This window comes from Rhinoraja longicauda, chromosome 4, assembly GCF_053455715.1.
Source record: "Rhinoraja longicauda isolate Sanriku21f chromosome 4, sRhiLon1.1, whole genome shotgun sequence".
In the NCBI taxonomy this organism is placed as follows: Eukaryota; Metazoa; Chordata; class Chondrichthyes; order Rajiformes; family Arhynchobatidae; genus Rhinoraja; species Rhinoraja longicauda.
The window spans coordinates 46,443,377-46,454,464 of record NC_135956.1 but is presented as its reverse complement, the minus strand read 5'-3'; positions in this window follow the sequence as shown (position 1 = coordinate 46,454,464).

Genomic DNA, 11,088 nt, shown 5'->3' with positions numbered 1-11,088 from the left:
ATTCTCCCTTTTCTCAACTCGAATCATCTGTCCATTTCCCTCCAGAGATGCTGCCTGACCTGCTGAGTTCCTCTAGCACTTTTTGTTTGCTTAAGATGCCAATATCTGCAGTTTCTTGTGTCTCTTTCCTCAAGTTTTCTTGCTACAGTGTTCCACCCAGCATTCAACCTACATCACCTCCACTCCAGTATAAAAGGTCACTCCAACATCAACCATCTCTGAGACAGCAGATTATCTTGGACATGGGATTTTTAACAACAATCCAGTAATTCTATGATCACCATTAAGGAGACTGCTTTTAAAAAAAACAACAGATTTATTTAATCAAATTACTTTTTTTTGCAGCTGGAGTGGGATTTGAACTCATAACAGGATCAGCCTGTCAGATTTCTGGGCTGCTGGTCCGGCAACTTAACCACTAAATCTACAGAGGCAGATAATGGCTGAAGCAGAATTGAATGTGACATCAAGTAGAACAGAACAGGACAAATGTGACAGCACAGGGAAACCCTGAGGTGATGTCTTGCAGTGGTATGACTCCTCACAATCGGATCAGGCTCTCCTGCGGCTTTACCAAGAGACCTGACAAAGAGGTCATGCATATTTTTAAAAAATCAAGCAACGCATTTTACAAAGTACTTACATGCTCTATTTGTCCAAGGGGTGTTTTGTTGAAGCAACATTCACATAGCAGCTCGAAAGGTCGAATAAGTAAATTTGGTCATTTTAAGTGAAAAAAAGTTTCAAAAAGTCTAAAGAACCAGATTATATAAAATATTAGCAATAGAGAAACACAAGGGGAAAATATTACAACTATGCATTATCATTCATGTTAGAAGTTAATTGGAGCAGAAAGAAAATCTATTATTTTATAAATCAGCACATAAATAACCTTTTCCTGAATAATATTTATTATTGCATACAATTTTCAACTTACGATTCTCTTTCAAAAACAAAATAGTCCCAGTTTCAATTACTCCCTTACTTTAAATAAGGCATTTTCAAACCAATGTAAAATCTTGTAACAAGTGAATACTGTTCTTGCAGTGTGAACTTAAGATAGCCCAAAGTAGTAAGCTATTTATGAAGGCGATTACCCATCTTGGAGTTTCATTTTCATTGTGTGCTAATCATAAATATTACTATATCAGACTAGTCTGCAAGGTTAGGAGGACTTTCCATTGGGGCACAGGCAGTATAGGATTGAAGGCAAAGAGTAACCCCTATATAACAACTCCTTTTAAAATGAAATTCAATAAATTGGACACCAACCATTAAATTGTAAAATAAATTAATATTATTTCATTATAACTGAAGGGCTGTTGGACAGCACGGTGGAGCAGAGGAAGAGTTGCTGCCTTACAGCGCCAGAGACCCGACTATGGGTGCGATCTGTATGGAGTTTGTATATTCTCCCCGTGACCACGTGGGTTTTATCCGGGAGCGTACAGGTTTATAAGCTGTCCCTGGTGTGTGTAGGATGGTGTGAGCGTACGGGGATTGCTGGTAGGCGCGGACTCGGTGGGCTGAAGGACCTGTTTCTGTGCTGTATCTCTAAACCAAACTAAATTGATACAATCGTATCTTTGTAATGACTGCAAAATATTTTGTTATTAAGCCTGATCTAACTTGAGTGAATATATAAGGTAGAGTGGAAAAATTGGACAATGACTAATTTTACAAATAAATCTCTCACGGCTGCAGAGGACTTCAAGAAATCAAAACCAGAAGTACGGAGAAAGCCATGGGAGAGGGAAGGCACTTGACAGAGTACTACAAGCTCCAGCTAGGACCAACAACATTTGAGATTTCTCTTCAGCAGTTAAAAGCCCAGAACTCAAAAGTCTGATCCTGTTACACCCTCCTGTGCACCCTGCAATACTTTGCATTCTATTTGAATGTGCAACTCATCAAAATGTCAACTTAATCCAGTGAAAACCAGATAGGTTTGGGTGTGAAGATCCATCAACTCTGGAGCAATTACAAATGGAAGGGCACCTGGAGCAGACAAAACCAAGCCCAAGTTGACAACCAGACGTTCACAATAAAACTTTCCTGGACCTGTCTCTTCCAATTGGAAAGATGAAACTTTATTGTAGGATTTCAAAACTGCAACATTAACAAGTTTCGATGAGATAGAATGACTGCAGAAATTAACATGGTATTTGACTCCTTTTCTTTGCTGGCAAGTCACTTGGCTAGCTGTGACAAGCCCCATTGGAGATAATGCGCTCCCCGAATGCCAGAGTGTTTCTGCAACAACCAATATGGTAATTATCCTTGTTCAGTTACAGACAAAAAAAGTGCCCCTGTACATTCACTTTGCCAATTTCAGTAAGGAGTACAGGTCTGATATGTCTGTTCTCTGGAGGCTTATTGCAAAGTTGGACTGTCAACACTAACTGATCAATCCCACATGCTGTTGCTGTGGCAACATTCGACTTCATGCTTCAATGGTCACTGATTCATGGAGTCATGCAGCAGAGAAACAGGCCCTTTGTCCCACCAAGTCCCTGCCATCATTTAGCACCCATTTACACGAATCCTATTTAATTCTCCCCACATTCCAGTCAACTCCCATCAGCCTCCCACTAACTTACACACTTGGGGAAATTTACAGTGGCCAATTAACCTATTAACAAGAACACCTTTGGGATATGGAAGGAAACAGGAGAAGGTGGAAACCGATGTGGTCACTGGGCTTATTCATGCCTTCCTATGGCCCATAGGGTTAATCAGGATCAGTATGCCTCTGCACTGGTCATTCTGGTCTCGGTTCGAATGCAGCGGGTTACTGCACATTGCAACATGAGATGAGTCACCTCAACAATGTGAATCTTCCAGCAACCCTGTCAGTCCCATTGACTGAAGTAAATGGCAGACAATTCAACAAGATTGTCCATATCATACCTGCGTAGCACTGTGTAGGAAGGAACTGCAGATGCTAGTTTACACCAAATATAGATACAAAATGCAGGAGTAACTCAGTGGGTCAGGCAGCATCTCTGGAGAAAAGGAATAGGTGACATTTCAGGTCAAGATCCTTCTTCAGACTGAGAGTCAAAGGAGAGGGAAACTAGAGGTGTGAAAAGGTAGTGTGTAGCACTGTTACTGGTTACCTCAACAACGTGTAACAGCAGTTACCTCCAAAAGGCCTCATGGACAAATGACTGCAAGTTTGCAGAACTGTTGTGCCTCCTTCATCTCCTTTCTGCTTTAGTGAACTACCTTGTTTACCCTTAGAACGTCAGAAAAGGTTAACTGACTGCACCATTACCTACACAGAAGAATGTGAGTGAAATAGCCTGAGAAACTTGCCAATTAAATTTTGTGACCAGCAGGCAGTGGAGGCAAATGGCCTGGGTAAGCAGGTATGGTCGACAACTGAAGGAAGGCAAACCACTCTGAATTTGGCTACAAGGATTGCATCAAGCCACATGTACAGTTTGCCAGATAACAAGTTGTGGAGGGATTATGGTGCGTAAACACCTTGCTGGATGCTCCACTACAGAGCACTCAGAAGTAGCAACAACACAGCAGGGAAACTGCTTGGCCAAAATAGACAATACGTGCAGGAGTAGGCCATTCAGCCCTTCGAGCCAGCACCACCATTCAATGTGATCATGGCTGATCATTCTCAATCAGTACCCTGTTCCTGCTTTCTCCCCATACCCACTGACTCCCCTATCCTTAAGAGCTCTATCTAGCTCTCTCTTGAATGCATTCAGAGAATTGGCCTCCACTGCCTTCTGAGGCAGAGAATTCCACAGATTTACAACTCTGACTGAAAACGTTTTTCCTCATCTCCGTTCTAAATGGCCCACCCCTTATTCTTAAACTGTGGCCCTTGGTTCTGGACTCCCCCAACATTGGGAATATGTTTCCTGCCTCTAACGTGTCCAACCCCTTAATAATCTTATATGTTTCGATAAGATCCCATCTCATCCTTCCAAATTCTAGTGTATACAAGCCGAGTCGCTCCAGTCTTTCAACATACGACAGTCCCGCCATTCCTGGAATTAACCTAGTAAACCTACACTGCACGCCCTCAGTAGCAAGAATATCCTTCCTCAAATTTGGAGACCAAAATTGCACACAGTACTCCAGGTGCAGTCTCACTAGGGCGCTGTACAACTGCAGAGAACCTCTTTGCTCCTATACTCAACTCCTCTTGTTATGAAGGCCAACATTCCATTGGCTTTCTTCACTGCCTGCTGTACCTGCATGCTTCCTTTCAGTGACTGATGCACTAGGACACCCAGATCTCGTTGTACTTCCCATTTTCCTAACTTGACACCATTCAGATAACAATCTGCCTTCCTATTCTTACCACCAAAGTGGATAACCTCACACTTATCCACATTAAACTGCATCTGCCATGCATCCGCCCACTCACACAACCAGTCCAAGTCACCCTGCAACCTCATAGCATCTTCCTCACAGTTCACACTACCACCCAGCTTTGTATCATCAGCAAATTTGCTAATGGCACTTTTAATCCCTTCATCCAAGTCATTAAAGTATATTGTAAATAGCTGCGGTCCCAGCACCGAGTCTTGCGGTACCCCACTAGTCACTGCCTGCCATTCTGAAAGGGACCCATTTATCCCCACTCTTTGCTTTCTGTCTGTCAACCAATGTTCTATCCATGTCAGTACCCTACCTCCAATACCATGTGCTCTAAACTGTCAGTCACTGTTAGATCTGATCAGAACAAAAAAGTACAAAGAACAGAAAGCCGTATACAAAAGAACAGAAATTTATATAAAAATAATTTAATTTTAAATCCAGATTTGTGCAGATTAGTAAACATTCAAAGGTACTGAATGTCATGTATTTGTAGATATCTGTAAACTGGTTTTGTTCAGCCCATCTCCATAAGTGGCTCACTGTCTATACACTCTGCTGTCTGCCCACTTGCCCTATTAGCCAGTGATCAGATGTGACCATCCCATCCTACACACTCTAAGGAAATTTGGGAGCCGGTTAAACCACACCCCACATTTAGGCTCTCAAACTTTTATTTATTTGTGTCATCACACAACTGTTTGCCAATAGCGAGCAAATTTTAGTGCCACGTTATTGGGCTCTGCAAGATCCTTTACAGTGCATGTGTCATGCAGCATGTCAAAGCTCAGGAGATGTTCCATAGTCTGGAGGCCCCGTCCGCACTCGCAGTCTGCCGCATCTTCAGTATATCCCCACTTCAGCATGTTCGATTTGCTCCTCCCCATGCCTGTCCGCAGTCTGTTGAGACCGCGCCAGGTTATCCACGGTTGGTCGGAACCTGGTCGGAGTTTCTCAGAGGGATCGATTACCATGTGAATGTCTTCCGGAGATTTCTCTAGTTTCTCTTCCCAGAGTTTGAGCCTTCTGGACGATGCACTGCAGTCCAGGGGATGGACAGAAGAGAAGATATTTCTGTGTGATTTCAAACGCTGAGGTAGCAAAGGATGGTCATGTCTTTCATCCTCTGATTGTCTGAGGCGATCTATTTGACTGGCTACAGCTCTTGGCTCTCAAACTGATAAAAGGCTTTGAGAGACCCCAAATTTACAAACATTCGAACATAATCAAAAACTAAACATGTCTTTATAACATAACTCATTCATAAAATAATTCAGACATGAATAAACACCTTTTTAAATTGTTTTAAAAGTTAATGTAATAACATTGTAAACTGAAACTTACCTCTCTCTGACAGACCTGCTCCACTCCATTTAAATGAATGAAGTGATGTACTTATAAATGAGATCCCAAGGAAAAGTTTTTTTTTACTTACACACACATAGACACACACTGGTTGATATCAGGAGTGGTGGTGGAATTGGGTACAACCACTATGTTAAACATACATTTAGATAGGCAAGGAATGTAGGAATGCAGATCTTATGTGGGCAAAACAATTACCTGGACCAAACAGCCCGTTTGTATGTTTTGCAGCTCGATGAGTCGAACTCTGTGCCAGTTCAGTACAAGCATACTCTTAGCATGACTGTGAAAATGGTTGGACTAGTTTGAGAAGCCCCCAGGAAGTCAGAAGCATCAATCCTCTTGTGAGTGGCTCCCAGGAGATTCAGATAGTCCCATCCACTTGCAAAGAAAGACGTGCACCAGTTTAAAACAAGTGACAGCATTATTCTCCAATATTTTCCTTGCAAACCTAGAAACGGCCATTCAGTCCATCTAATTTGTCACACCTCACATTATTCTCATCAGTGCCATTCCTGTAACGTATATTCTCACACACCGATCAATTACCCCACCAGCTACTTATACGACGGGTAATATACAGCAACCTACCAACCTGCACGTTTGGTGTATCCAGAGGATACAGGAACACAGGGGTCACATGCAAACTCCACAGACAGCCCGTAATCAGGAATGAACCAGATCTGCCGTCCCATGGAGGTAATAGAAAATAGCATGCATACAAGCGTGAATTATCCAAGGCTGCAGTGCCGTTTGGCACAGGTCTACACAGCCACGTAAAAACCAACCATTATAAGGTAATGTCCATCATTTTCCCCCTCAGGTAAAAACAGAACATTCTCAGTTTTTGTGGAACCTCAGTGTCACACAGGTCCGAGTCTTAACTAGTGTACCTCTGAGCATCAAAGCATTATTTAAATTCAAATACAATACACACGGCTCTTGGGAACATTTAGCAGAAACAAGGTATTCAAGACATTTACGGCAAATCACCTCAACCGATCTCTTTGCTGCAATTTATCTTCTCATTTACTGAATTCTAACAAAGTGCATAAAGGAATGGTAAAATAAATGTATCGGAGGTCACAAAATTTAGATTTTTTTTTCAAAAAAAAGGCGTTAATAATTAATTCTGAAATAATTTTCTTTCCCGTCAATTAAGGTTTCATGAATTCATAATGAAGTAGCTTTTGATAAATATAAGCAGAGACAATGACAAACAGTTCCACATCTTACTTCACAATGAATTAAATCACTTACCAACTACTAAAGAGAACCACGTAGAACCAGCCAACCTCCATCTACCAACACTCTCCTCCGCCTAGCAGAGCTGGTTCTTGCCCTCAACAACTTCTCCTTTGACTCCTCCCACTTCCTCCAAACCCGAGGCGTAGCTATGGGCCCTAGCTATGCCTGGCTCTTTGTCGGGTACATCAAACAATCTCTGTTCCAGATGTACACTGGCCCCATCCCCGAACTCTGCCTCCGCTACATTGACGACTGCAATGGGTGCTACCTCTTGTACCCATGCAGAACTCACTGACTTCATACATTTCACCACTAATTTCCATCCCGCTCTTAAATATACTTGGTCCATTTCCAACATCTCCCTACCATTTCTGGATCTCACCATCTCCATCACAGGAGACAGACTAGTAATAATAATAATAATAATGCATTTTATTTATATAGCGCTTTTCATATACTCAAAGACGCTTTACAGAGATTTTGAGAACTAGTGACCGCGTCTACTACAAACCTACTGACTCCCACAGCTATCTTGACTACACTTCTTCCCACCCTGTCTCCTGCAAAAAGTCTATCCCCTACTCCCAATTCCTCCGTCTAAGCTGCATCTGTGCCCAGGATGAGGCGTTTCACACTAGGGCATCAGAGATGTGCTCATTCTTTGGGAAACGGGGCTTCCCCACTTCCATTATAGATGAGGCTCTCACGAGGGCCTCCTCTATATCCCGCAGCTCTGCTCTTGCTCCCCTTCCCCCCATTCGTAACAAGGATAGAGTCCCCCTTGTCCTCACCTTCCACCCCGTCAGCCAGTGTATACAACAAATTATCCTCCATCATGATTCCACTACTGACCACATCTTCCCATCTCCTCCCCTTTCTGCTTTCCGCAGAGACCATTCCCTCCGTAACTCCCTGGTCCACTCGTCTCTTCCCACCCAAACCACCCCCTCCCCGGGCACTTTCCCCTGCAACCGCAGGAGATGCAACACCTGTCCCTTTACCTCCTCCCTCGACTCCATCCAAGGACCCAAACAGTCTTTCCAGGTGAGGCAGAGGTTCACCTGCACCTCCTCCAACCTCATGTACTGCACCCACTGTTCCAGATGTCAACTTCTCTACATCGGCGAGACCAAACGCAGGCTCGGCGATCGTTTCGCTCAAGACTTTCGCTAGTCCGCTTTAACCAACTTGATCTCCCGGTGGCTCGGCACTTCAACTCCCCCTCCCAGTCTGACCTTTCTGTCATGGGCCTCCTCCATTGTCATAGTGAGACCCACCGCAAATTGGAGGAACAGCACCTCATATTTTGCTTGGGCAGCTTACACCCCAGCGGTATGAACATTGACTTCTCTAACTTTAGATAGCTCCTCTGTCCCTCTCCTCTCCTCCCCATTCCCAGTTCTCCCACTGTCTTCCTGTCTCCAACTCCATCCTTTCTTTGTCCCGCCCCCTCCCCTGATATCAGTCTGAGGAAGGGTCTCGACCCGAAACGTCACCCATTCCTTCTCTCCTGAGATACTGCCTGACCCGCTGAGTTACTCCAGCTTTTTGTGATACCTTCGATTTGTACCAGCATCTGCAGTTATTTTCTTACACAACTACTAAAGAGACGTACACAAGTGATATATTTCGTAGTCCATTGATCTTTGTCAACTTATGAACTGAGCAGAGTAAAAATAAAAAATAGCAAAAAGACTAATTTCTCAAACTTTAAAGTATATGGCTGGTTATAATTCACTTTAACAATTCTACTTATCTGTATTTTTGTCTGAGATTTTATGTTAGGACAAAGAATGTCCTAACATAGTGTTAGTGTACGGGGATCGCTGGGCGGCGCGGACTTGGTGGGCCGAAAAGGCCTGTTTCCGGCTGTATATATATGATATGATATGATATGATATGATATATGAATGCAGGATCCACCAGAGTTGGTGGCAAACATTTACAATTGGAAACAGCACAACCAGCAAAAGAATTAAACGCTCTCAACTTTATACACCTGAAAAGTTTTTTTTCCAGAGGTTAGTTATGATCGAACATACTGTAGGAAGGCAATTAAATAATGACTGGAATGATGCGTGGTTTCAATGTCTGGCTGTGAAAATACAAGGCACTGTTCACTAACTCGCCAAGAGTCCTTTCACACAACCTCAAAAAAAGTGACCTTTATTGCCTGGGATGTGTGCATGTGGGAACACTAGCACTAAGTTACAATGTTAGCCCACCATGGACATTTTCTGGAGTTTAAATCCCAAAAGGCCACACTCAACTACACTGCAGGTACACCTTCAACATATGGACAGCATCGGTGGTGTCATTCACCACCATTTTCCTGGATGCAACTTATAACACTTGAATTGGTGCTGAAATGCTGGTGGTTTTGTGAATGGAAAACTATAATATATCACAGTGCATACGGTGGCATAGCTATTTTATTAAGACTATAATGCAGTAACTCCGACCACTGATGTACAGAGTTTGAACAATACCAACACAAAGACATGTCTAAATCTCAATTTGGCAGAGTAATGAAAGTATTCTGAATTGAAAAGCCAACATCAATTATGGTAATTATTAAATAACTGGATTGTCAGAAAAAAAATCCTCTCTTTCCCTGATGTCCTCAGGGGATGGAATTTACCTTCCTTAACCTGCCAGAGTTACACATGGCTCAGACCCATCAACATGGTTGGTTCTTCCTCAGTCAGTCATAATAAATGCTGGAGTCTGAAGGGTCCAGACTGAAGGGTGCACCTATCCATATTCTCCAGGGATGTTGCCTGACCCACTGAATTACTCCAGCACTTTGTGTCTTCTTGTTTCTAAATAATAAAGGCTGGCCTTGTCAACGATATCAATGTTCCTTGAAACCCAAAAAATTGCTGCACTTCAACCAGTACCAGCAATGGATAAAGTAACTGGCAAGAATGTTCAAGCATTCATTTTAACCAGTTAATGCTGAATGAAGAAATGATAAGCTAAATAGAAATAAAAATCAAAGCATAACAGAACCTCCATTGATGCAGCAGATTTGTATCTTTCCTTTTCACTAGGGTTAATGCATCTGTACTCGTTTTCTCACCTCTACACAATTTGTAAACCCTTGGATTTGTTAAATGCAACGATATAACTTGTCCGGGTTTAAAATGAATCATTAACATCTTTTGCAGCACTTCGATCATTAAAAAAAAATGTTTTAAGATAAGCACAATAGTCTCCAGTTAGAGCCATTTCCTGCGAATTGTGCACTATTATTCTAAAAGTGATGATTTCCCTTAAAATAATAAACTAAGCAATTATAAAGCTTGTAAGGGCTGGTTTACAAGCTTGAAAACCTATAACATAATTATATTTTATACTGAAAACTGAAATCTATTTCTATAGAAAAATCGCATTATTGGGCACAATATTACATGAAACAGTTTAAGGGTTCAGATGGCCTTCACAATAATACACCATCATGATGATAAAATCACTCAAGATTAATGGCAACTGCATTTAGTCAGTTGGGATGGTTGTTTGTAAAGCAGATTTAATGAGCACAATAAACACCACTCCAACAAAATAAATGACAGATTATAATAAATACAACTACTATTTGGGACCATTAGTAGTTAGTAATTAAGTCACAGTGTATTCACACGCATAGTTCTTTAATATATAAGGATATATTGATTCATACGACATTTTTTGTTTTTAACTGCTACCTAATGCAAAAGCAGCGTCATCTTTATTCCAGTGTAATTTTTAAAAAACTTTCATCAACCCCAATATTAACATAAACCATAATGTGTTTTTTTATGCAATTAATCTCAAACACTAATTAAACAAACCCAGTCCTTTTGACCTGCAACCGTCACAGTTCAAGGAAAAGTGGATTCTCTTTCCCCTCTCAAATATTGCAGCTTGCATTTAATGAAAAACGACAAAATTCTCAGACGGGACTCAGGGTGGACCTTGAATTAACAAATGAGATACAAATTTAGCTATTGTATGAATGCAGATAATCATAGTACACACATAAAATAGGAGGTGGAGTAAGCCTCTCCAACCTGACCCACCATTCGGTATGATCGCGGCTGATCTACATTGTTTTCAGCTCCTTTTCTGTGCCAGTTCCCCGTAGCC